This window comes from Pan paniscus, chromosome 15 (genome assembly GCF_029289425.2).
Source record: "Pan paniscus chromosome 15, NHGRI_mPanPan1-v2.0_pri, whole genome shotgun sequence".
In the NCBI taxonomy this organism is placed as follows: domain Eukaryota; kingdom Metazoa; phylum Chordata; class Mammalia; order Primates; family Hominidae; genus Pan; species Pan paniscus.
In genome coordinates, this window is record NC_073264.2 from 102,180,615 (window position 1) to 102,207,565 (window position 26,951).

The 26,951-nt window shown below is 51.8% G+C and overlaps 2 long non-coding RNA genes and 6 other non-coding genes across 8 annotated transcripts; all 8 read left to right on the forward strand.

Annotated features, from left to right (window-relative positions):
* Positions 1-509: 509 nt before the first annotated feature.
* On the forward strand, positions 510-565 carry MIR323 (microRNA mir-323). Its single transcript, NR_163118.1, has one exon. It is a non-coding gene; the product is annotated as a microRNA mir-323 (primary transcript).
* Positions 566-4,425: 3,860 nt separating this feature from the next.
* MIR494 (microRNA mir-494) lies at positions 4,426-4,481 on the forward strand. Its single transcript, NR_163064.1, has one exon. It is a non-coding gene; the product is annotated as a microRNA mir-494 (primary transcript).
* Positions 4,482-13,208: 8,727 nt separating this feature from the next.
* Positions 13,209-15,866, forward strand: LOC134729025 (uncharacterized). Its single transcript, XR_010109856.1, has 2 exons — positions 13,209-13,632; positions 13,852-15,866. It is a non-coding gene; the product is annotated as an uncharacterized LOC134729025 (long non-coding RNA).
* Positions 14,470-14,527, forward strand: MIR376C (microRNA mir-376c). Its single transcript, NR_163117.1, has one exon. It is a non-coding gene; the product is annotated as a microRNA mir-376c (primary transcript).
* MIR654 (microRNA mir-654) lies at positions 15,008-15,062 on the forward strand. The gene has a single exon (NR_163063.1). It is a non-coding gene; the product is annotated as a microRNA mir-654 (primary transcript).
* A 4,064-nt stretch (positions 15,867-19,930) lies between the features above and the next one.
* On the forward strand, positions 19,931-26,578 carry LOC130540786 (uncharacterized). The gene is made up of 3 exons (XR_008954782.1): positions 19,931-19,958; positions 25,850-26,052; positions 26,385-26,578. It is a non-coding gene; the product is annotated as an uncharacterized LOC130540786 (long non-coding RNA).
* Positions 20,701-20,763, forward strand: MIR381 (microRNA mir-381). The gene has a single exon (NR_163062.1). It is a non-coding gene; the product is annotated as a microRNA mir-381 (primary transcript).
* On the forward strand, positions 22,676-22,734 carry MIR889 (microRNA mir-889). Its single transcript, NR_163116.1, has one exon. It is a non-coding gene; the product is annotated as a microRNA mir-889 (primary transcript).
* Positions 26,579-26,951: the final 373 nt, after the last annotated feature.

Consider the following 26,951-nt stretch of genomic DNA (forward strand, 5'->3'; position numbering starts at 1 on the left):
TCATTCTCAGCATCAGCCAGCCCTGGGGCTTCCTGGAGGCCATGCCGACTTGAGATCCAGGCCTGAGTGGTAGCCAGGGTGCAGTGCAGGTAACCAGGTGGTTGGCTGCAGACCCTGTCCTTTATTTATTACATTGGCCATTTGATCCACCAGCCAAGAACTCAGTACTGGTCCCAGCCTTACAGGGCATCCTGGAGGTGGTAGTGGCATTGGATGTGGGTTTGTGGTCATTGCCACATTGCCGGTGGCTGATAGTTCATGATGCGCATTGTGAGGCTTTCTGGAGGTGATAGCAGGTGAAAGGAAGAGAGCCAGGGGTCAGCGTCACTTCCTGGTATTTGAAGATGCGGTTGACCATGGTGTGTACGCTTTATTTGTGACGTAGGACACATGGTCTACTTCTTCTCAATATCACATCTCGCCTTGGAAGACTTCCAGGAGGTGATATCAGCTTTGAGGAAGAGCCACTGTCCTGGTGTCAGTACGGCTGCTGCTTGGTACTTGGAGAGAGGTGGTCCGTGGCGCGTTCGCTTTATTTATGGCGCACATTACACGGTCGACCTCTTTGCAGTATCTAATCCCGCCTTGCAAGCTTTCCTGGAGCTAACATCAACTGCGGGGGTGGGGGGGGGGCACTAGGTCTGCGCTCAGTGCAACCCAGCGGGGTTTGTGATGTGTTTGTCTTGTGTGTGACGATAACTCACGTGTGGCAGCCTTCTTCTCAGCACACTGCTCTGGCTTGGCGGCAGGGTTAACTTGCGGACAAGGAGCGTGGTGTCAGCACGTGCCTGGATACATGAGATGGTTGACCAGAGAGCACACGCTTTATTTGTGCCGTTTGTGACCTGGTCCACTAACCCTCAGTATCTAATGCCCCCTTGGAGAACTTCCTGGAAGAGGTGTCAACTTTTTGGGAAAGAGACAGTAAACTGGGGCCAGCTGCACTCTGTTAGACTCTGAAGAGAGCATCTGCGAGGCGTTTGCGACATGTATGCCAAATGTGGCTGAGTTGGACTGATTTTCACTCCGATCTCTTTCCTTGGAGGGCTTCCTAGATGTGGAGGCATCCAAGTTCAAGGGAAGGGGCATGCTGTCTATACCATCCCAAAGTCCTCCAGTGATCAGCTGACCTGAGTGTATGCACTTTAATTTACAACCAAGGTCGCCTGGCCTGCCACACCTCAGTCTCCACTGGGTCCTTAGCAGGACCTTTGGTGGAGTCAGCCTTGGTTTGGGGCATCTGTGCCTCTCTTGAGTAACTGAGAAAAGATGGCCCTGGAGGTTAACCCTGAACGCGATAGCTGCTGTGACCAGCCTTTTTACGGCATCACCACCTCTGGCTGTGATGTCAACTTCCAGACGTGATGTGGGGTCTGCTCCACTGGGGTACTTGGATAGATGGTTGGCAAGCAGCATGCATCCAACTCTTGGCTTCTTCCGGCAAATCAACTAACTAACGCTCAGTGTGCAATTCCATATTTAACAGGACTTCCAGCACTGAATGTCAAGTCTGGGGAAGAATCAGTGGTGTTCTTGTCAGTGTTAATCAGTGGTACCTGAAGAGAGGTTTTCTGGGTTTCTGTTTCTTTAATGAGGACGAAACACACCTGGTTAACCTCTTTTCCAGTATCAAATCCCATCTTGGAGGCCTTCTGGTCCAGACCTCAGCTTCAGGGAAGGGCGTTACTCTCAGCTCCAGTCCACTGGACAGAAATCTATGGTTAACCACAAAGCCTGTGCTGTATTATTTTGACTGATGTCATCTGTTCTACTAACCCCAGTGTCCAATCCGTATTTAACAGGACTTCCAGGACTGAATGTCAAGTTTGGGGAAGGAATCAGTGGTGTTCTTGTCAGTGTTACTTGGTGGTACCTGAAGAGAGGTTTTCTGGGTTTCTGTTTCTTTATTGAGGATGAAACACACCTGGTTAACCTCTTTTCCAGTATCAGTCCCCACCTTGGAGGCCTTCTGGTCCAGACCTCAGCTTCAGGGAAGGGGTGCTGTGGACATAAATAAGTAGACACGAGCAAATGGCTGACCACTAAGCGTGCCCCATGTTTCTGAATTTTGCCACCGATTGCACTAACCCTCAATGTCTTATCCCTTCTTAGGAGGACTTTTCGATGTGATGGCAGCCTGGGGGAAGACAGTGTCACCACGACAGTGTCACGGAACATGCAGGTGAGTTGTCTGTGGTTGCCTTCGTTGTGCTCCCAACGGATCGTGTGTGTAATTCAGGCTCTTTCGGCATCTGACCCTGCTGTAGGGGGATGCCTCGTCCTTGCCACACTCAGTGATGGGCTTGAATGAGCCCAGCCCACAGCAGGGGAATGCCAGTTTGATGGGAATCATGCCCTGGACAGATAGTGCAGGTGTCCTGCACGCCTGCCCCTAGCCTGCAGTTTATTCTGAAAGGATGTCCTGGATATAATGACACCTTAGGGAAGAAAAGCTGATTCTGAGGTCAAGAGGAGACCTTGGGGGCCCTGGAATTGGCCCAGGTTGAGACCTGTTTATTTCTAACAGGAATTGTGGAGTTGACTTACTTTAAATCTGGAGGAATCCTCGATGTCATGCCAGCTTGAAGGGAGGGCATTGTCATCAGCCCTGATCCAGGGGAAGGGAGTGGATGGCCCACCATGGGGCATGTACCTCCCCAGGAACACACCTGCTCCACTGACCAGCACATCTGACCTACCCTCAGGGTTGTGTTTCTGCAGATGGTCCTTCTTTGGGATGCTCAAGGAGAGGTTTCCTTTGGCATATCTGTTTCTTTTATATAAATCATTTCTGTGGACCACTCTTCAGTATCAAATACCAGTTTGGAAGCCTTCCGGATAAGACAGTTGTCAGGCCCAGGCCAGGGTGAGTGGGCCGAGATGGGTGCTTCCCCTGTTCTAAGCGTCCTGTCTGGCAGTAATGCTTGGTGCCCGATCCTTTCCAGGAGGACTTCCTGGAGGTGATGCCAGCCTCTGGGGAAGGAAAAGGCTCCCTGCCAGCTCTAAAGCCAAGGCACAGAAGTAGGTTTTGCTGGTGCTGCATTTGTTTTGATGGCACTTAGCTGTGACTGGGGGTCCTCGGCTCATCTGTGGCATTTGGGGATGGGACTGTGAGGGAGGAGGGCCTCGGGTTCTGGAGAAGGGCCAGGTATTTCCATGTCAACCCTGCTTTTTATAACCAGAGAGAACATATGAGGTAGCACCAATGACCTCCGCCACCAATCCTTCCTATTAGCTGATACCCAAACACCGTTCCTTCCAGCCGAAAAGAGCCCTCATAAAGAGACGGCAGAGAGAGCGTGTCAAGGCCATGTGACAGCAGGCAGTATGCTGTTGCCTCCGGGGTATCCAGGGTAGGCGGCTGCTGGGTCCATGTAGATTGGGTGCTCTGCTGGCTACGGAGGGGTCAAAGGACAGGTGGCAAGGGTGCAGAGCTGCAGCCTGGCCCTGGGATTTTCTTCTCAGCCCTCTGCTCCGGGGTCCACCTTCGGGGGAAAAGAGGGCACAATTTTACAACTTTGTAAGAGGAAACCTGAAGTTTTCTGACCCCTGATTCTCTCCAGCCCTGTCAGGATTGATCTAACTCTCTGTTGAAATGCAAAAGAGTCTGGAGATAACAGTATTCCCCCAACAATGAAAACAATTATTGTCAAAGGAGTTTTATAGCAAACAGAAAATCCGGCCCAGAATTGGCTAAAACATTTGGGGAGCTCACATCAGGAAATGAAATTCGTTTGTGTTTCTTAATTCTGCTGAATTGGATTAAGGCAGCAGAAGGCATTAAGTGGGATTTGACCTGGAGGAAGGTGGCCTGGCAGTGCTCCTGGCTTCCCCGACCCTCCCTCCCTAGACATGTGTAGCAGGCACTCACTTTGCTTACAACTTCCTCGGTACCATGTATCTGTTTTTAGAATCACACCTTGCCTGGAAGACTGCTTGGATCCATGGCCAATGCCACACAGGGGCCTGGGCACCGGCTAACTGCAGACCCAGCCACCTGCTTCTTGACCACAGAATTCGAGATTTACTCATGAACTCTCTTGACGCACTGACTTTGGGATGCAAACCATTATGACTAGGGGCACTTCCCGTGGCCTGGACTTCCACAAGGAAACCCTGGTTCCACTGTCAGGAAAGCTCCAATACCTGGAAAGAGGTTGTACCTAAAGTGTTCTCTGTATTGGCAGAAAATGTTTCACGGGCAACCTCTTTTCATTGTGAAGGCTTAAAGAGCTTTTGGCTGACTTCCCAAAAGCAACCTGGGACACGCAAATAGAAGCCATCTGACGTCTGGTCTACCCAGTGCCATGTAGATTCGGGGAATCTTCCTGGAGGTGACACCAACATCGGCGAAGATTCGGCAGTTTTGTTTTGATTTTTTTTGTTTGTTTTTTGATCAGTGCTCATCTTCGATACTCGAAGGAGAGGTTGTCCGTGTTGTCTTCTCTTTATTTATGATGAAACATACACGGGAAACCTCTTTTTTAGTATCAAATCCCACCCTGGAGGCACTTCCTGTTCCTGATGCAGCCTTCAGGGAGGGACGTTGCCGGCTCCACTCTCGGTAGGCGCAAGCGAGGCTGACGGCGTGCCATGTGTCATGGGGGTGTGGCTCTCAGGCCCCAGCCATGGAGGGCCCCTAGGAGGGGAAGCTGAGTTTGGAGAAGGGCCTGTGCTTCTGTGGTTGAAGGAGGTTGCCCATTGTGGTGTTTGTCTATTTGTTGACTCACGGTGGGTGGCGCCTCTTCAGTGTGAGATCTTGCTTGGATGGCGTTCTGGACACGCTAGCAACGTCATTGAAGGGACGATGGTGCCATCTGCTCTCCAGGGTAGCTGAGGGGATGGTAGACCGGTGACGTGCACTTCATTTACGATGTAGGTCACCCGTTTGACTATCCACCAGTGCCCGGTCCATCTGTGGGATGACATCTTGGTGCACATGGCAACTTCGGAGAAGATGTGGGAGGACGTGGGGCCCGTGGGACTCTGCAGGATTTTAGGAGGGGTTTCCCTTTGGGGGCCCCTCCTCCTACCTCCTTAAAATCAATATAAGCAATCATCAGTGAATAATCTCTCTTTTGGTTTCAAATCCTGCCCAGGAGGGCTGATAGCCTGGCCACAGACAATGCCAGGATTGCAGAGGCCTGGGCTTCAGTGCCCCATCAGGGAAAGTCCCACCCCACACCACATGCTGACTGCAGGAGGTGTGTGTGTGACCTGGTACAGGGGTGTGGTTTATCCTCGGAAGGGTTTGAGGAGTGTTGTGTGTGTGCAGGACAGGGCAGGTGTTGGGACAGCTGTGGTAGTGAGGGCCACTTTGTTCTGTGCTACATGAAGAGAGGCTGTCTGACAAAGCTTGCCATGTGTTTGATGAATGCTACATGGTCCATCTCTTTTCCATAGGAGGACTTCCTGGACATGAAGCTAGATTCCGGCAGGGCCACTGGTGTCAGCAACACTCCTGGTGAGTCGTGGATGGGGGACTGAGGAGCTGGCAGTGTGATTGAGATGAGCCCTTCCTGTGTTGGGACCACTCAGAATCCAGCCGCTTCGTGGGCAGCGTTCAGTCCATGCTTGGGGAAAGGGCTTTGTTGCCGTTGCTCATCTCTGTCTGTTGTTCAGCTCTGCTTGCCTTACGAGGCCCCAGATGCCCTGGATGCCCTCAGTGTCAGACTCTGCGGAAGATGTGTCCCGGCTGTGACACGCGCTTCAGGGGAGGGCTGTTGGCGTCAGGTCCATGGAGAGGTATGGGAGTGGACATCTTGTCTGAGAGCAGACATTCTATTTTGGGTGTGTGTCTTGGTCCGTTCATCCTCAGTCTCCCTTCCATACCCAGGATGGCTTGTGGAGAGAAGGCCTGCTCTGAGGGCTGAAGTTGGGACCCACAGCTCTCACCCCCGCCTTGGTATGTTCCCATGGCTACGGCAGAGGCACAAGAAAGTAATTAGAAACGCAGAAACTCCTTAAGGCCAAGGCTGGGAACTGCTATATTTCTACCCACAGATCATTGACCAGAACAATTACACGGCCGAACCCAAGGCAAGGGGCGGGGAGGCCCACTCCACCCGGGAGGGGGTTGTGGTGAGGTGTGAATGCACGAACTGGTGAGGATTTGCCACCACCAAGTCAGTTGTCCACGTGGACCACCTGAGAACTTGGGTTTTATTCATTGCTCATTCATCCCTCCCTAACCCGCGGCTTCCGGTCCGCCCCGGGGGCTCTTCTCGGGCTCAGGCTGATCGACAGTGGTGACGCTGTGCCAGGACCCCTGGTCATTCCATCTGTTTGAGGCAAATGTTAAAAAATCCCTTGCGCTACCCATTCTATGACGACTCCCTTGGCTCAGAGGCTCCATCAGGGCAGACATTTTGCTGTTTGTCCCTAAAGGGTGGGTGGTAGATCTCATCCATCTTATCTGGGGAGTTATTGTGACTCTCCTGATCCCTCCTCATGTATCCTCAGGAGGACTTTTAGGATGCAAAATCAGTGTTTCTGTGCCATTGTCATATTCTGTGCTACTGGAGGAGACTTTTTGTTATTGAGGAATTGAACACATCGTGCCCACAAGCAGCTCCAGGACACAATGCCACCTGTGCAGAGGGGGCAGACCTGTTAGACGTCTCCCAGGTCTTGAGGGGGTTGTATGCACGGCCATATCTTTGTCACCGGTTGCCCGGTGCGCATCAGGACCCATGTGCTCTCAGGAAGCCCGCAGAAGTGATACCAGCCGCGGAGAAGCAGTGTTGTCAACGGTGCTGACGTGCGGTACTTAATGAGAAGTTGCCCGTGTTTTTTTCGCTTTATTTGTGACGAAACATTCGCGGTGCACTTCTTTTTCAGTATCCTATTCTGCCTTGAAGACGTCTTGGTTTGGGTGCAACTTCAGGGAAGGCACATGGGCCCCTGTAGTGGACGCTGATCAGGACCTCCCTACCCCATGTCTTTTCTCCTTCCTAAATTTCTCCTTGTTTTTTTTTTTTTTTTTAATGAAAGCTCCCCTCTTCCCGCCGTGTGCTTTGATTGCATTGACCCTGCCCCACTTCCTCCACCAGCCCAGGCTTAAGCGAATCTCTTGATCTCTTCTTCTTTGCCACTGCAATTGCTTCCGGAATAGGCCCATGACCCCACTGGGCCAGTGATAGGCAAGGAGATGCTTGCTGCAGCTTCTGGGAAAGAAACTGTTTCTCCCTTTCCTGTGATAGCTGCCAGAGTAGACACTATCTATTCCATTCAGCTGGGAATAGACAGTGAACTTTGACGTGAGCTTCGAAGGTCCCACAGCCATTTAAGGACTGAGAGGAGAGGGCTTAGTGCCACACAGACACAGAAGAGGGAGTCTGTACCATGAAAGGCATCTTGGAGACCTAGAGAAGAGCCTGGATGATATCATTTGAGTCCCTAGATCAAACCCTGCCTGAATCTTGCTCTGTCTCTGTACTTTTTAGTTATATACGTCTATAAATCCCTTACTTGTTTAAGCCAGTTGGAGTTAGATTTTATCTTATTTGCAATACAAACAGATGATACCACAGTGTGTTTTCCAGTGTGACTGGGAAAGCCTGCATTTTTTTCAATGATGTGTTTCTCACGGTTTGCCTGTCTATCTTCAGTGTCCTATTTAAGGCAGGGTTTTGGTGGAAGGTGACTTTTCTTATGGACTTATGCTTTCAAAGCTTTGTCTTAGTGATTTAATTTATGGTTGACAAATGATGCCCAATTACCGTGTTTTGTGTCCAGCAATGGGTCACTGGGTCCTCTCTGGAAGGCCTGATGGATGGTGGGCCCCAGAACTTCTGCCCCGATTCACTCTCTCTCGAATCCACCTCTCTCTGGGAGGCTGCCCTGCAAGTGATGTGGACTTGGGGAAGCCGTTGTCCTTTCCTGGCCCCTGCTGTCCTTTGGCTCTCTGTGGGTTGGCTGTATTTGTCACAACTCACACTGAACTGTCAGTGTTTCAGAACCAAGCCATGCCTCCAGGGAACCCGGAGCACTTTAGAGAGGAGGCGCGGTGGTCAGCACCATGCAAGGTGCACAGAGAGATGGGTCCACCGAGAGCCGGGGCTGCCTTGGTGGTTTTTTTCTCCTGATTCGATATCTTTGTCTTCCCATCTCCTTCCTGGAACCATGGGCTCATGGAGGAGATTCTATTTTTGGGTCCAGGACCATCCCATTTTCTCTGAAGTGATGCTCTCCATGAGCATTTGCAGGGTTGATAGTAAACATTCCGAAAGCCGTCTGCCCTGATTATTGAACTCTGCCCATGAAGACTTCCTGGGATCCCGAAGTAGAGGGAGTCTGGGATCGGTTTGCTTTATCCGTGATGACCGTCCGCCTCTGCTCAGTGTCAGCCCAGCCCTCCGCAGCATGCCCCCCGCCTCCCCTGGGGTGAGCCAACTTACCTGATGCTTTTAGGCTTAATTGAGCATAAGTTTGATTGGCAGCGTCTGCCCGGCCCTGCCCTCACGCCCTGACCCTCGGTGTCCCTTCACGCCCAGGTGTGCCTCTGGCAGGGAAGACGTGCTCGTCTCTGGTACCTGAAAAGAAGTCGCCCATGTTATTTTCGCTTTATATGTGACGAAACAAACATGGTGCACTTCTTTTTCGGTATCAAATATCTCCTTGAAGTGCCTCCATCCCCGATGGGACCCTGAGCATGGGACCTGGTGTCACTACCTCTCTTGGTATGTACATGGAGGATTTGTCCCGGCAGCCCCTCGGTGACTTTGTGTGTTGGTGGGCTCAGGGACCATGCTCAGTCCTCAGTCCTCAGTCCACGCCCACCTCTCGGACAGGCACAGTTGGCGAGGCCTCAACCACATGCCAGTTCCCCGCTGCCAGGGAGGCTGGGGAGATGCACTTCCAGGCTCCATTGAGAAGCGTTCCCCAACATTTGAGAAGAGTTCAGATCATAGCAGCCAAGAAAAAAATAAAAAAGGAAGCAGCTGCCACAACAACAAAAACAAATAAGCAATGAAGACCCCTGCCCCCATCCGCTCTCTCCAGAGGCTTGAGGGGATGGCTGAAGGGGACATGAGGACATGCCATCTGGGGGACTGCCACCCGCACCTCCACAGAAGAATTGAGTGGGGGTAGCAACTGTGGCAGAAGGCGTCCCTGTGGTTCTGGGAGATGGGATTTCTCAGAGTGGTGATTTACTGGAGCCTAATCCTCCCTGCCCCGCTCTTTCTTTACTTTTCTTTTCTTTTTTTCTTTCTTTTTTTTTTTGACACAGAGTCTCGCACTGTCTCCTGGGCTGGAGTGCAATGGCACGATCTTGGCTCACTGTAACCTCTGCCTCCCAGGTTCAAGCGATTCTCTTGCCTCAGCCTTCCAAGTAGCTGGGATTACAGGCGCCCGCCACCAGGCCCAGCTAATTTTTTGTATTTTTAGCAGAGACGGGGTTTCACCATGTTGGCCAGGCTGGTCTTGAACTCCTGACCTCATGATCCACGCCCACCTTGGCCTCCCAAAGTGCTGGGATTACAGGCATGAGCCAGTGCGCCCGGCCCCCGCCCCACTCTTTCTAGGTGCCAGTTCTGCCTCTGAGAGATGTGCTCCTTGATCACCAACAGCAGAGAGACGGTGTCTGACATTGGTGTCTGCCCCAAATCGGGAGCAGTGAACAATGGCTGACGGCAGAACACATGCCTTCCCGAAGACAGTGCTGTCTGGGTGTCCAGTCCCCACACTCAGTCCATCCTTGGGCCCTGGAAGAGAAGAGGGTTCCCCAGTGTGTTCATTTTATTTGTGACGAATCATTTGTGGCCACTCTTTTTTCAGTATCGAATCCCACTTGAAGGGAAAGGCTGTTTGAGCTGGGAGCTTTGGTGGCGTCAGCAGCTCTCTGGGGTGAGTGATGGGTGTTGCCCAGAGAGCATACGCGTCAGCCCCACGGCCACCTGGTCCTCTGAACCTCAGCATCCCTGTCCCCCGAACCTCAGCATCCCTGTCCCCCAGGAGGGCTTCCTGGAGCTCTGCCAGCCAGAACTAGAGGCTGTGGGACTGCTCTCCGGGCTACACTTTGGTACTGGAGGAAAGGTTATCTGTGTTTTTTCCCTTTATTTATGATGAAAAATATGGTGCACTTCTATTTGAGAATCATGTGCCATCGGGAAAGGTCAGAACCCACTTCTGGAAGGAGATGCTAACGGCAGTCCATTGGTGACACTGGGACCATGCTGGCCTCAGCAGGTGCCCTTCAGACAGTGGGCAGCTGCTCCACCCATCCTTTGGGCTCTGGCCTCCCTCCAGAGAACTTCCCGGTGGCAGAAACACTTTGGAGAAGCAGCACCGGTCTTCATGTCAGGACATTCCATCAAGAAAGGCTGTCCAAGCTGTGGCCTGCATAGTCAACCTGTTTTACTCATTTGAGTGCCACCCTTCTAAATGATGGGGTGCCCACTTCAGGGAAGGTGCAGCTGTGGGAGCAGACGGCAGGCCCCACAGTCTGTATATGACACGTGCCACTTGGCCGGTGGACCCTCAGCCTGAGGACCTCTGGAGGGGACACTGGCTCTGAGTCCCCTGTGGAAGGGGAAGCACAGTTGTTGGATGACGCGACATGGACAGTTCTCTTTCGACCAGATCCTTGTCTCCCATCGAGGGGGGATTCTGCTCTCACTGCTGCTTATGTCAGGAGAGGGTCACTGTTGCCTCCATCACCTCAGGTACGTCAGAGGAGGGCCTCAAGGAAGCCTTGCATCTCCGATGGTACGTATCCTTGTGTGTTAACCCTTGCCGTCTGTTTCCTTTGCAGGAGGACACCCTGGGCTCTGGAAGAGAGACAGCACCCCAGAAGCTGGCCAGGAATGGTTGGAGGGAGGCTGTCGGTGATGTGTTCACTCTGTGTGTGGCAGATACCCCACAGTGGACCTCCTAAAGCACTGAGTGCCTCCTTGAAGGACTTGCTGTACGTGGTGTGAAGTTCAGGAACACGGTGTGGGTGTCTGTCAGCCCCTTGCAGAGGGTATGTGCGCAGATGGTGGAACAGCTGGCAAGTGTTTTCCTTTATTTGTTTTTTCTTTTGAGAATTGAGACTTTATTGAATGAATCACCATATAATCCTGTTTCCTAAGGTAAATCTATACATAAAAAGTTAGGTCCTACACCACCAATTTCTTGTTAAGAAATGGACCAAGAAATATGAACAAAACCATGTGTAACACAGCTTTCAGAGTTTTAGAAGAATGTCAAAATATACACTAGCTTGTCTCTTGATTGCCAAAGCTTAAACTCTAAAGAATAGGGAGGACATAGGTATACACTGGAAAAAAAATGGCAAATACGTGAGGAGGATGGGAATGTTTATGACTACATGGGAGGCAAACTGATTTTTTTTTTTTTTGAGACGGAGTCTCACACAGTTGCCCAGGCTGGAGTGCAGTGGCGCAATCTCGACTCACTGCAAGCTCCGCCTCCCGGGTTCATCCCATTCTCCTGCCTCAGCCTCCTGAGTAGCTGGGACTACAGGTGCCCGCCACCACACCCGGCTAATTTTGTGTATTTTTAGTAGAGATGGGGTTTCACTGTGTTAGCCAGGATGGTCTCGCTCTCCTGACCTTGTGATCTGCCTGCCTCAGCCTCCGAAAGTGCTGGGATTGCAGGTACCCACCACCGTGCCTGGCTAATTTTTGTATTTTTAGTAGAGATGGGGTTTTGCCATGTTGGCCAGGCTGGTTTCGAACTCCTGACCTCAGGTGATCCGTCCACCTCGGCTTCCCAAAGTGCTGGGATTACAGGTGTGAGCCACTGCATCCGGCCAGCAACTTTCTATGCTTACAGGATTTATGGTTAATCACAGAGGAAGTACCATCAGGGAAGCCCATTCCAGGAGGAAGTGGGGAGGGGGCAGGTGAAAAAAGCGGAAGAAACCAATTAGGGGCATTTGCAATTAAGGACAAGTCCTGAGCAGGGCTGCTGCAGCCACATCCCACAGCAGGGCCTGGGGAGTCAGCTGCACCTAGAGCTGAGGGCCCGGGGCAGACACGGATGTGTCAGTTCACTAGCCTGGGTACCCTAGCCAGGCCCCTCAGGGAGGGATGCCAGCCCCTCGGAAGAGACAGTGTGTGGGCTGACCTTTCTCCCAACACAGGGGAAGAAGAGTTCCTTGGCTAGTTACTACACCTACCCCAGCTCTTCCAGGCTGCCGCTGTTTCAGTTACCAAAATAAGACCCCCAAGCCCAGCCAGCAGCTATTCCTCAATCACATGTCCCCCTCCTTCAGGACCATCCTGGCAAGACCCACTCCTGGGGACATGAATGATGTCTGGCCACACAGAATACATGTTTATGACTCAGACCGTCCAATTCCCTAACCAGCCATGTCCCACTGGTTCTCAACAGGGCCTCGTGGAGGCAGCCCCTACCTGGGGGAAGTGGCCTTGCTCTGGCTGGTATGTGCAGAACGCTTGTCCATGTAGATGTGCTTTATTTATGCCAAATCGTGCTTGGGGGCTTCGGGGGATCAGACTTGCTTCCTCAACAAGCTGTGACTGCAGGGGAGGGACTGGCTAATAGCAGACAATGGGCGTTATCGGGTCCGCTCACTGATCCATTCGCCAATAGGAGGAATGCCTAACTCTGCATGTGTGAGAAGTAGTGGTTTTCAAGTACAAGACTTTTTTGAACCAGTTCCAGCTTTAGAGAAGTGAGATTGGTGTAGGTTGTCCGTGTGTGGAATGTGAATGGAGGGTGGGACATGGAGCATACGCTTTGCTTGTGGAAAATGTCTCCTGGTCCTCAGAACTGAAGCCGTTTTAGCGGCACTTCCTGGAGTGATGGCACCCTTGCGAGATAGGGTTTGAGTCTGGGATTATTGGTCCTTCATTTTTTGCTTTGGGAGGCATGTGTTGTCGCTATTTTAGTAAGCCTCTGCATCCACTCCACCCCAAAAATGATTTTTCTGGAAGCTGTGATCATTGTTTTTGGAGGGTGGTGGTGGTGGTGGTGGTGGTGGTGGTGGTGGTGGTGGTGGTTGGTGGTGGTGGTGGTTGTGGTGGTGGTGGTTGGTGGTGATGGTGGTGGTGGGTGGTGGTGGTGGTATTGGTGGTGGTGGTGGCGGTGGTGGTGGCGGTGGTGGTGGTGGCGGTGGTGGTATTGGTGGTGGTGTTGGTGGTGGTGGTGGTGGCGGTGGTGGTGGTGGTCGTGGTGGTATTGGTGGTGGTGGTGGTGGTGGTATTGGTGGTGGTGGTGGTGGTGGTTGTGGTGGTGGTGGTGGCGGTGGTGGTATTGGTGGTGGTGTTGGTGGTGGTGGTGGTGGCGGTGGTGGTGGTGGTGGTGGTATTGGTGGTGGTGGTGGTGGTGGTGGTATTGGTGGTGATGGTGGTGGTGGTGGTATTGGTGGTGGTGGTGGTGGTGTTGGTGGTGGTGGTGTTGGTGATGGTGGTGGTATTGGTGGTGGTGGTGGTGGTGTTGGTGGTGGTGGTGGTGGTGGTGGTGGAGGGTGGTGGTGGTAGGGGCTGGTGAGCATCATGTTTTGCTACCTCTCTCAGTTGTATTTAAAGAGACGTTGTTTTTGACCTGTTTGCCTATTCCTCAGTCTGTCACACCAACATGACCAGTCCTGCCGATTGAAACTTTCTGGACACAAGCTTCAGTCTCTGGAAGATTCTTGGGTGTCCTTCTCCTTCCAAGGTATGTGAAGGATGCTCCAGCCCACAGTTACATGACATTGGTCATTAGGTGCCTTGGGAGGGCTTCATGGAGGCGATGCTGACTTCAGGAACCTGACAGGCTTATTTTCTTTTTGTTTTTGATATTTTTCGAATTCAAAGCATAGAATCCCTACTTTGCCTGCTTTACTTGTGGCAAATTTTTGATGTACATTCACTTTTTTTTTTTTTTTTTTTTCAGAATTAAATGCTACTTTGGAAACGCTCTTGACCATGAAGTCTCCATTAGGGAAGAGACATTAGGGTTACCCCCACCCAGACGAGTGACAGCAGGGCAGACCCCAAACTTACGTATGCCTGCATAGGAGTTCCATCTCTGGATGTGAAGAGGCCAGGGGTGGGCCCTGCGCTTCCCACGTGGGACTCGCGAAGTGCTCACCTGCTTCCGTTACCTTCTGTCTTTCATGAATCATGTTTGCGTTTGTGCTCTCCAGGGCTGTTCCCACTTTTCCCATCTAAAAGGTGGATGTTCCTTCTATGCTTACAGGATTTATGGTGAATCATAGAGGAAAATCCGCATTTTCAGTATCTAAGGCTGCTTTTAAAACGTTTCTGAACATTTCTGAGAGGAAGGTTAGCTCCCTCCCCCATGCGGAGAGTGATGGAAGGTGAATCCCAGAACCTAAGCTCTTGTTAGCAAGGTCTGTCCTGGGACATGCGTCCTCCGCAGGGCCCATGTCACTGCCGCTAGCCCGGGAGGCCCCTGCCGACTGCACCTATCCTGTGCTGTCCTTAATTTTGATAGATTGTGCTTAGGTTCATGCTTTCCAGGACTCAATCCTTCTTTGGTATTTAAAAGGTGGATATTCCTTCTATGTTTATGTTATTTATGGTTAAACATAGAGGAAATTCCACGTTTTCAGTATCAAATGCTGCTTGGAAACATTCCTGGACTGAAACCACCATCAGGGAAGAGACAATAAAGTCCCCCCCCCACTCCAGGGTAAGTGGAAAGTCGGTGGACCTCAGAACATGTGCTGAATTCGTGCCATATGTCTGCGGACCACCCACCCGCCTTGAGGAGACCCCTCTCGCGAGCTGCCCGCTCGGCCAAGCGGCTGGGCTCCGTCGTCATTTTCTCCATGAGGCCGAATGCTCTCCTCTGTGCTATGTTACTTTTGTGTTTGATGGACTGTACTTAGGTTCGTGCTTTCCGGGATGAAACCTTCTTTGGTATTTAAAAGGTAGATTTTCCTTCTATGGTTACGTGTTTGATGGTTAATCATAGAGGAAAATCCACGTTTTCAGTATCAAATGCTGCCTTGGGATCATGGCTGGACTGAAGCCACCATCAGGGACGTGAGGTGGGGCTGAGCCCTCCAGGGTAAGTGGAAAGATGGTGGGCCGCAGAACATGTGCTGAGTTCGTGCCATATGTCTGCTGACCATCACCTTTAGAAGCCCCCTTTCGCTGAGGAGCCAGCTTGCTGCACAGGCTGTGGTGTGTTGTCACGGCTATGCTATGGGACTGAAAACGGTTGCTTTGCTGTCTTGCTTCCATTTTCCATGAACTGTGTTCAGATTTGTCCTTTCCAGAGCCCAGTCCTTCTTTGGTATTTAAAACGTGGATATTCCTTCTATGTTTACGTGATTCCTGGTTAATCATAGAGGAAAATCCATGTTTTCAGTATCAAATGCTGCTTTGGAAATGTTTCTGGAAGAGACCGTAGGGCCTGAGTAGGTGCAAAGATGGTAGGCTGCACGTCGTATCTGAATGAACGGGGTATGCCCGAGAACCATCTCGAGACGCCAACTTGGTGAAGATTAAATGGTGGGTCTCCTGGTGCCAGTTCTTCCCTGGAAGCTCGTCTGCCTCATGTGACTTTCTTTTCTGATGACTCAAGCACAGGTGCACGCTTTCCTGGATGGAATCCTTCTTTGGTATTTAAAAGGTAGATTCTCCTTCTATGAGTACATTATTTATGATTAATCATAGAGGAAAATCCACGTTTTCAGTATCAAATGCTGCTTTGAAAACCTCGGAGGACGTGAAGTCGCCATGGAAGAGGAGATGTTATCTGTACCCCTCCTGGGTACAGGACGGACAGACACAGAATTGTACTTTGTATGAAATACGCCGTCAGCTTCTCTGCTGTTTGCTCACTGCCCTTGGTGCACACATAATGTGTTGTTACAAGGCTGTGTTCTCAGTATTGCCTCATTGACCTTGAATGAAGTTTGTTCTCTGTATGTTTACCATGATTGCAATGCATTTTCTGGAATGAACCTCTTTTACTGTGACTAGTTGTACCTTGGAGAATACCTGAGTGGGCTGTCAATTTCAGGAAGGGGCACTGCTTCAGGGGCTATGGAAGGAATAGATGTGTGATTCACTCACAGGCCTGCACTTCACACCTCGGTGTGCTGCTCTCACCATGCAGATCCCATCTGTGTCTCTAAGGCTTGCTCCTGGAGCTGGTGGCAACTTAGTCACAGAGGAAATGGCCTTCCTGTCACTGCCATCATTTGCTACTTGAAGAGAGGTAATCCTTCATGCATTTGCTTTACTTGCAATGATTATACAAGGGCAGACTCTCTCTGGGGAGCAAATCCTGCCTGGGAAGCCTTCTTGGGAACAAGGCTGACTCCAGCAACCTGTTAGATGGCCAGGATAGCCCTGGGGTGTGGATGGTTGACCACAGGGCATGTGCCTCTGTCTTGCTGTTTGTGACCTGGTTCTCTGACCCTCCTTATCTCATGCATCCTTCCAAGAACTTTCTGGAAGAGATGCTGGCTTTGGAGATGATATAGGGTCTTCTTTTCAGACCACCTGTTCTGCCTAGCAAAAAGGGCCTACCTTGGCCGGGCACGGTGGCTCACGCTTGTAACCCCAGCCCTTTGGGAGGCTGAGACGGTGGATGGCTTAAGCCCAGGAGTTCGAAACTAGCGTGGGCAACTTGGCAAAACCCCATCTCTGCAAAAAATACAAAAATTAGCTGGGCGTCATGGTGTGCGCCTGTGGTCCCAGTACTTAGGAGGTTGAGGCTGGAGGATCACTTGAGCCCGGGAGTTGGGAGGTTGTAGTGAGCCAAGATTGTGCCACTGCACTTCAGCCTGGCTGACAGAGACCCCTGTCTCAACACAATAGGTTAAAAAAAAAGAAAAGAACAAAGGGCCTCCCTTGATGGGCCCTACTTATCACAAAGCATCCATGGGCTGCTACTCCGGCAGGTCTGCCCAGCATGATGCCAGCCTCTGGGAAGAGGTCTCGTGGTCAGTGCATCTCCCAGATACGTGAAAGAATGACCGTCAGCAACGTCAATGTCTAATGTAGATGTGGGTCATCTGGTCTACCCACTCTCCATACCTAGCCCATCCTTGGAGTGACTTTTGGACCTCACTGTCCACTTGAGGGAAGGCCAGTCCACAGGAAGGAGGCCCCAGAGCACCCAGTGTGGCTACAGGACTTGCTGCTGGGACCTCTAAGCCCCACTGCTCTCTTAGTCCATTGGTGTCCTTTAGGGATTCTTGCCAATGGAAAGACCCTTGGATTCCTGGTGTTAGTATGTGTTTATTCAGAGAGAGTTGGCCCATGAGAATCTCATTTTCCTTTGACGAATCTTGCCCTAGATGAATACTTCTGAGTAACAACTAACTGCTCAGATGGCTTTCTGAATACAATGCCAAATTCAGGAGAAGGGACACTTGTCACAGTGCTGCTTTGTGATTTGCAAACGGAGTGTGTTGGATTTCTGTTTCTCTTTTTTCTTTAATGATGCATGTTACTGCATCTTCTAACCTCCCTTAGCCAGTGTTCACCAGGAGGGCTTCCTGGAGGCAGTGGCTTTGGGCAGAGGCAGAGGTTCTTCTCCCAGGGTGTTTTTGCAGGCCCTAAAGGGATTTCAGCCATTTTACATTTACATTATTTCAAATGGTACAGGATTGCCTGTCTTTTGGTAACCAATCCTGTCTTGAAGAGATGCTGGGAAGTAAAGTCAACTGTATGGCAGGCCCCAGCTCCAGGGCCAGCCAGATGAGGCTTGTCACCGGGCCCCTCCCCCTTGGTCTCAGGCCTCGCAGGAGGAGATGTCCACTCCGGCGAAGACCCGGCATAGTCCTCACCTGCTCTTTGAGCCACTCTTTGGTACTTGAAGAGAGGATACCCTTTGTATGTTCACTTGATTAATGGCGAATATACAGGGGGAGACTCTTATTTGCGTATCAAACTCTGTCGAGGAAGACGCTCAGACCCTGCTGTCTCCAGGACAAAGCCTCGGATGTCAGCCCCTCTCAGGTACGGCTTGGGCTTCCCTGTCTGGGAACGTGAGCTTGGCTGTGATCCTAGCCCTTGGGTTCTGCCTTCACTCTCTGTGCTGGTTCTTCCTGTGGACTCCCTGGAGGCAGTGGGAGAGGAGGGTCCTTTTTGTGTGCACTGAGTTTAATGGTGGTTTGCTTTTTTTAAGGATAAATCACGTGGATCTGCCTCTTCTCCATACCAAGTCATACCCAGAGGGCTTCCTGCTTCCAGCACTAACCTCGCACCTCTCCGGACACACGAATGGGTGGTGGATGGTGGAGCGCAGAGCCAATGCTGCTTCTCACCTGCTACTCCCCTGACCTGCTACTCCCTGGTGGTCTCCATCCTTGAGAGAGTGTCAGCCTTGAGGGAAGCACATGGATGTCAGGTTGTTCTAAGGCAAGTTACTGGTGGAGCTCCCTGAGCCTGCCTGTGCCCTCTGGGACTGTCGCTGGACTCCAATGGCCAGTCCTCAGAGCACATTGTCCAGTGATTGCACCTGAGTGTGCCTTGGGCAGGTGTGTCTGGTCTTCAGGACTCCTTTGTCGCTAGAGTCTGACGCTGGGGCCCTCTTTTTGTTTGTTTCGAGGCAGGTACAGGTGACACATTCTTGGATCTGGTCATCTCTAGGACAACCAGCCTCAGAAGAGAGACATTGTCTCAGCGCTCTCCAGCTCTGAGAATGCCTGCAGATGCCTTCTTCTCTGATAACTCCATGTCTTGCCGGGCTGAGCCCTCACACCCTGTGCCCCTTTGGAGAAAGGTGATGGTTCCATTGTCCGTATAGCTTGTGGGTATTTGAAGCAGGTTCACCCATGCATGCTGAGCACACTGATAGTCATGCCTACCTGTTCCCTTGTTTAGAAGCCAGTCTCGCCTGCAGGGAGTCCTGGATATGCCACCTTTCGGGGCCAGGCCACAATGTGCAAGGTGCAGGCCCAGCTCCAGGGTCAGCCAGATGAGGCTTGTCACCGGGCCCCTCCCCCTTGGTCTCAGGCCTCGCAGGAGGAGATGTCCACTCCGGCAAAGACCCGGCATGGTCCTCACCTGCTCTTTGAGCCACCCTTTGGTACTTGAAGAGAGGATACCCTTTGTATGTTCACTTGATTAATGGCGAATATACAGGGGGAGACTCTCATTTGCGTATCAAACTGTCGGGGAAGACACTCATACCCTGCTTGTCTCCAGGACAAAGCCTCGGATGTCAGCCCCTCTCAGGTATGGCCTGGCTTCCATGTCCGGGAACGTGAGGTTGGCTGTGATGCTGCCCCTGGGTTCTGCCTTCGCCCTCTATGCTGGTTCTTCCTGTGGACTCCCTGGAAGCAGTGGGAGAGGAGGGACCTTTTTGTGTGCACCAAGTTTAATGGTGGTTTGCTTTTTTAAGGATAAATCACACATTGATCTGCCTCTTCTTGGTACCAAGTCATACACAGAAGGCTTCCTGTTCCCAGCATCAGCCTTAGAAGGGGGACCTGGATGTTGGATCATTTCAAGGGGAACACAGATAGCAGTGATGGTGGACCACGGAGCACTGGCTCTGTCTATGCTGTTTGCGAGCCTGGTAGGCCAGCCCCAGGAGGGCTTCCTGGAGGTGGTATTGACCTTGGGGAAGGGGCTGAGGTGTGCTCATCAGCGCTTTTTTTTTTTGATGCTTGGGTGTTCATGATCCAGCTCGCAGTCCCCAGGCTGAATCTGTAAGAATGGTTTGCTTCTATTTGTCATTTGTGATTGCCCATGAAGGCAGCGCTGGGGATGAGCCATGGGAGCTGTCAGCCCCGCACCAGGTGCGTGCATGTGGGAGGTCAGAGGGCGCCTGCTTCTGCCTCGATGTCTGTGCCCCGTCTCTGACTGCCGGCTTTCTGCTGACACCTAGGATGGCTGCCTGAGAATGGGACTCTTGTTCTGTGTTTGTGGAGACACTCCTTGGGCCGTGTGACTGCCGGCTTTTTACACCCCGACTGCCATGGGGGTCATCTGGACCCGAAGCCAGCTTCAGGAAGGACATTCGCAGCATCCTCAGCCCAAGGAAAGCGAACGTCCAGCTGAAGAGAGGTGAGCACCACGCCTGGGTAATGAGTCACATAACCTGCCACCTGGACCAGGCGGCTCCCGCTCCTCTCCCCTTCTTGAAGGAGAGACCACTGTGGGTAATGGGCTGTGGGTCTGCTTCCTCAGTTACTTGGGGGTACGTGGGGTTTACTACTGTTGACCATGTGCTCTTTCTTAGCATGGCTTCATGGACATGATGCCAGCCTCTGGCAGGGGTGGGGCAAGGGCTGGCATGGAGAATGACACTGGTGTCAACGGCTCTGTGAGATGGATGAAGGAATGGTGACCACAGGGCCTTTGCTTTGTCTAAGGTGTAAATTCATCCAGTCCCTGGGACCTCGGTGCTGAGTGCATCCTTAGGAAAACTTCCTGGAGAGGTGCCCACACTGGGAAGGAGATGGTGGTCCCACCCCAGGGAATTCCTATAGAAAGTGAGAAGCTGAGCTCTGTGTGTGCCCAGGAAGGCCCGTGGGGTGGATCTCCTTTTCAGGAGCAAGTTCTAATCTGGAGTGATGCGTGGAAATGAGGCTGATTCTGGTGAAGGGGCACTGGCATCTGCCCCTTCCTGGCCCCTTTGGGATGGAGAGCTGACCTATGGGCACACAGCTGGCAGGTGGTGTTTGCCACCTGGTCTGCTGATCCCGCATCTCCCACCCCCTCCCCCCCCAGGATGAACCCCGGGAGAGGAGGCCGGCCCCGTGAATGATAGTGAGGAACCTGCCCAGTGCTATTGTTTGGTACTTAAAGCGAGGTTGCCCTTTGTATATTCGGTTTATTGACATGGAATATACAAGGGCAAGCTCTCTGTGAGTATCAAACCTTGTCTTGGACCCAGTCCACACTCAGCAAGGGATGCGGTATGTGTGTGCATGACCGTGTGTATCCGTTTTGTGTGTGGCAAATTGTTCACGGGTCCCCACTTCACAGAGAGGACTTCACGAGCACCTGGATGACTTTAGGGAAGGCAGTGGCCTCTGGGACATCCCCTCTCCTGGTGCAGTGTGGGCGGGGCCAAAAGCATGCACGATGTGTGTGGTCTGGGTCCCTGCTTCCTGAGCGGGCAGTCATCAGCCCGGGCTGATGGCTGGGGTGGCGCTCGTGTGGGGTAGTGGCTTTGTGGTCCCTGCTGTTACTCGGTCCGTGAGTGTGCATGTTCTGCTTGGGGTATGTGACCCGGTCCACTAACCCTCAGCATCTAATTCATCCCCAGGACCGCGCCTTGAAGACGTACCAAGTCCACCCAAGGCAGTGGCTTTCTTTTCCGTGCTAACCTTTGGTACTTGGAGAGTGGTTATCCCTGTCCTGTTCGTTTTGCTCATGTCGAATCGTACAGGGTCATCCACTTTTTCAGTATCAAGAGCGCAGACTCTGGAGCTCGATTTCCTGTGTTTGGATCCCACCTCTGTCATTTACTAACCGTCCAACCTTGGGCAAGGATCTCATCGTGCTGTGCCCGTTGTCTCACATGTCAAAGGGGAATCACATTGGCGTCCATTTCTTGGGGCTGCTGGGGCTGAACGAGTTAAGACTTGTACACGGCTCAGAGCAGAGCCCCGTGGTCGGCACGTCGTAGGTGGTAGCCAGGACCCTTGTGTGCTGTGAAACTATCATTGGTGGTGGTGGTGGTGGTGGTCTCATGACTAAAGTCTCTCCATGGGTGTTTGGAACAGTGTCAAAACACGGAAGTCAAGTCCTTCATCGGGTATGGAATGGACTACGAAGCCCAGAGCATACACGGTGTTTACAATGGGGGCTAGTGATGCTCTTGATGCTTGGCAGCTAAGCCATTCACACAGTGGCTTTTGATACAGAATGCCACATGCAGTGGGGGTCAGCAGGGATGCCGAGAACATTTGCTCCACTTAAGAGAGACAGTCCCTGGGTTCTTGACCTCGGCCACTATCTACGCTTTGAAGGAGTCTTGAGCGAGGATGCCAAGCTGAGTGAGGATTCTATGGCATCTTGCTTCCCTGGTGCTTAAAGAGAGGTCAGACTTGGTGCATGCATTGTGCATGCCTGTGTGTGCGTGGTGTGTGTGCATGAGCGAGTGTGTGACTGGGTTTGCCACGAAGCAGTCACCATCTAACCTTGAGCCAAAGACCTGGAGGTGGTGGTCCGTGCTGCTGTTTCATACTTGAGGAGAAATTATCCTTGGTGTGTTCTCTTTATTTATGATGAATCATACAAGGACAATTTCTTTTTGAGTATCAAATCTTGCCTCGGCAGACTTCCTGGACGCCATGACAAGTTCTGTAAAGGGATGCACGCATCAGCCCTTCCCAGGGGCTCACGCCTGGGTGGGGATGAGGGCGCATGCAGTTGGTTTGTGGTGGGGACACTTGTGCCCTAACCTCAGAACCCTGGAGGCGGGGCCATGCTTGGCAGGGGGCCACGGGACTCCTTGGTGCTGTCAGGGATTTGCATTGGCCATGGGCGTGTGTTGTGGGTGACGCAGCATTCAAGCTACTTATCAAATCCTGCTTCTTGGAGGCACTTCTTGGACATGAAGCAAACCTTAGGGACCGATCATTGGGGCCAGACCCCCTTCCCCTGCCCAAGAGTGTGACTGACCCCCAGGCATGGGCTTGACTCTCAATGTGTGAAGCTGACCTGCTAATCCTCATTGTTTGGACTACCTGAGAAGAACTTTCTGGAAGAGACACCAACTTTGGAGAAGATGCCCAGCTCTTCTTGATGGCACAGTTCTTTGGTGCTTAAAGAATGGCTGTCCGTAGTATGGTCTCTATATTTATGATGATTAATATCGGACAACCATTGTTTTAGTATCCAAATTTGCTTCAGAAGTTTTTGAAAGCACAGTGCTGACTTCAGTGAGGGGACATCGGTGCCTGCCCCACCATGGAGTGTGACTGTGTTGATGATTTATAATAATGAATCCAGTGATCTCAGAATGCAAGCCACCAGTGTGATTTCCTTGGACAAATGCTAGCTTTGGGGTGGAGATGCCATTTAGGGGCTTGGTGCCATATCTTTTTATTGGAAGATGTTCACAATTATTTCATCTCTCTTTCTTTTCTTGTTATTAAATCTTAGCCACGAGGAATTCCTTGGAGAGATGCCGGGGTCAAGCATCTCTCTAGATAGATGGTGGACCGGGGAACCTGGGTCCAGCCTCTCCTATCTTTAGCCTTCATTCTGAGTATGAAACACTTCCTGTAGGGAATGCAAACATTAGTAAAAACTCCATACATTTCCTGTTACTATTACTACTTTTTGGCAGCTCCTAAGCAGCTGCCTGTTGGGTATTTGGATTATTCTTGGTGGACGTGGCATGGCTTCGTGCCTTCCTTGGGAACCACCCCATCTTAGACAGACTCTCATGGAATAAGACGTTGTGGTCGACAGCACCTCTGGGGTGTGTGTGTGTGTGTGTGTGTGTGTGTGTGTGTGTGTGTGTGTGTGTTTGTGTGCATATGAATTGTTGGCTAGAGTAGTGTTTCTCAAACTTTAAAAATGCTCCTAAGATTTTCATCACCTAGGGATCTTGTTAAAAAGCAGATTCTGATTCAGGGACCAAGATTCTGCATTTTTAGCAAGTTCTCAAGTGATGCTAATACCGCCGGTCTGTGGACAACACTCACAGTGGTTTGGGGCTGGAGACCAGGTGCTTTCCCTGTGATATGTGTCGCCTGTCTCCCCACATGCCATATACCGTCCATCGTGGGAGAATGGCCCAGAATCAACGTGCCATGTTTTGGTTTGTGAACAAGGGTTCACTTTCACATGCATAAATAGCATGAGATTACTTTTCTTTAAAATCAAATCATGCCTCAAAGGGCTTCCCAGATACAAGACCTGCTTCAGGGAGGGGCCGCCAGTGTCAAGCTGCTGCAAGATTGTCAGGTGCAGGTCAACGGCACGCTTATTCATTATTGATGTGCTGGGCCCTGGAATTCTGTGACCCTCCGTTTCCAAGCAGTCATCGGGAGGAAATTCCAGGAACTGAGACCATCTCTGCGGTAGGGACCCTGTCTTCAGGGATCAGTGACACCCCATTTTATCGGAAACAGAATTCTTCATGATGGCTTTGCTTATCTCTGACATGCATTCTGCTGGTTCTCGTCATCAAATCCCGTCTTTCAGGAATCCGTGGAGGAAGCTTTCATATATTTTTAATGGAACCTGCCTTAGAAGTCTTTCTGAGCATGGTTCCAATGTCAGGGTTTTGACTTTGGTGCCAGGGCTGCCTGGGCCCTGAGACTGAGGTATGGGAATGGAAGGTCAATGCCAGTACGTGTGCTTTCTTTGCAGGATGTGAACACCTCCCTGCCCCAACCCTGGGATTCAGCTCATCCCAAGAAGAATCTTCTGGAAGCAAAGACAACGGTGGGGAAGAGGCCATGGTTTTCGTTTCAGAACTATTCAAGGATATTTGAGGAGAGGTTATCCGTGTTATGTTCGCTTCATTCATCATGAATAATACATGGTTAACCTCTTTTTGAATATCAGACTCTGCCTCGGAGGGCCGCCCCCACAGGAGACGTGAGAGTGTGTGCCTTGTGTGAGCTGAGAGCCCCTGCCCCGGCTCCGTGCTGCGTGAGGGAAGCTTCCTGGAAGTGAGGCTGATGGGGGGAAGAGCCCTGGGTTGCTTTGCTGTGTTTGCTGTGAATGTGATGTGTTTTTGCGAGTTATGTGAGGTTCCCTCCTCTTTGAATGCCAACTTGTGCCTTCCCCCAGTGGCTGGGTCTGTGGCTTAGCCACAGGGCTAGGTCCCTTCCTGGACCCAGTGCTTTTCATGGTGGGTCCCTGGGGGCAAGGACAAGGTTTACCACTCCACTGGGACACTTGAGGAGAGGTTGCTTCCTCCATGCGGACTCCTTTGAGGACAGCCTGTTTTCCTCTCAGGGTGGCTCCCTGGATGAAGTCCAGCACCTCTGTGGGTGTGTGAAGGGCAGGCCGACTTGGGCTGTGTTCCCACTCCTCACCCAGGTCACTGGCCCAGTGCCACTTCCTCCTCAGGTCAGCTTCCCTCTGCCAGCCGACCTGGTGGGGTCTCCTGGTCCATTGCTTGGTGCTCATAGACACTGGCACGGTGCCAGGTTCCCTTCACTCCTTCCCGATGGAGACCATGCAGCTAATGATTCTTCGGCTCTGTGATGCTGCCTTGGAGGGTTTCCTGCACACAGCACCTGGTTTGAGAGGAGAACACGGACTCCAGCGTGTCCCCTGGTTATGGAGAAGGGAGGCTGTCCTTGATCCCCAGTTTGGTGGATGATATAGTTTGGCTGTGTCTCCACTCAAATCTCATTTTGAATTCCTTTGTGTTGTGGGAGGGTCCTGGTGGGAGGTAATTGAATCAGGGGAGTGGGTCTTTCCCATGCTGTTCTTGTGATAGTGAATGGGTCTCATGAGAGCTGATGGTTTTATAAGGCAGAGTGTCCCTGCACAAGGTCTCTGTTTGCCTGCTGCCATCCACGTAAGACCTGACTTGCTTCTCCTTGCTTTCCACCATGACTGTGAGGCTTACCCAGCCACGTGGAACTGTAAGTCCAATTAAACCTCTTTCTTTTGCAAATTGCCCAGTCTTGGGTATGTCTTTATCAGCAGCCAGAAAATGGACTAACACAGTGGAGGGCAGTGGCACCAAGCCCCGCCCCCTTCAGGATGTGGTCCCTGTGTGGGGCAGCATCCTGGAGTGGCTGCAAAGCCCCACTGCTCTCTGCCTCCGTGGCTTTGTCCTATCTGAGGTGGCCAGTGCGCTGGGGTCCCTGTGTGGAGTCAGTTCTTTATGGGTGCCTGCAGGTGCCGGCTTCACAGTAAGAAAACTGTCAGCTTCGCCTGAGGTATGGGCACAGAGGTGACGCAGGGATATGAACTTTGTTGGCGAATGTGTTCTCTGCACAGCTAACCCAGAGAATTCATTCCACCCTCAGGAGAAGCCCTAGAAGTGATACGGGCTCTGGCCGGGGGACCCGATGTGCTCGTGTCGTGGCGTGGGGCTTGGTGAGGAACCACCGGAGTGCTCTTGCATTTTTCATGACAAAGACCACACAGTTGGCCTCATTCCTGCACAGTGGGAGAATGTGTGGAGGTGTCCCGCCACCAGAGAGGAGGTCTATGTCAGCACCATCACCAGGTACCTGGGGGAGGGTCTGCTGACGATGCCCAATGTTCAATGGCCCAAGCAACCCGTCCTTGGGGGACTTCCAGGCAAGACCGTTTCAGGACTCGGCCCCACTCCGTGTCCCAGGCAGAGAGGGGGCTGAATTGATGATACCTATTAAATGGCTCATTAATTCTCATTATCCATGCAGCCTGCCCATGAGGGTCCCCCAGAAGGGAGGGCAACTCCAGGGAAAGGTTCTGGCCATCAGCACGAGGCCACGGTCCAGGAGGTGCTGCAGAGCCAGAGGCCACAGGACAGATTATCAAGCCAGGTCACAGGCTTTCTCTGTCCTTGACCCTCAGCATCCAGGCTACCTGCAAGAGGAGGCAGGGGGACTCCTCTGACACACCTGGGGAGGTCTCGTCAATGGCAGGTTCCCTCTACAATGCTTTCTCTGCTGCAAATGCAACTCAGCATCACCTCTTTCCTGGATATAATTCCAAGGAATTATTAAAGGAGGCATTGGTGTCAGCACCTCATGAAATACTTGTGAGGATGACCCATGGCAGAGCCTGTGTCTTCATTGGAGTAAGACTCACATGCTGTGGCCTCCAGGCTCTGGAGGCCTCGGGGGCAGAGCAGGGTTGAGGCTGACCATGGGGCCTCGCCTGGGTTTGTGGCTTATCATATTGGACCACTGTTTTTCAGGACAAACTCCCCGGAGAAGTCCCCCGGCAGGACCCTGACCTGGAGGCAGGGTGCTGTCCATGATAGGGGAATGGATGGTTGATCAGAGAACGTACATTTTATAAATGGTGTATGTCAATTGATCCACAGTCCCTACCTATCCAGTGACTTCTGGAGGCCACATCAGCTCGGAAGATGAGGTGGTGGTTTCCTAGGCCATGCTGTTTTCTGGCACTTGAAAG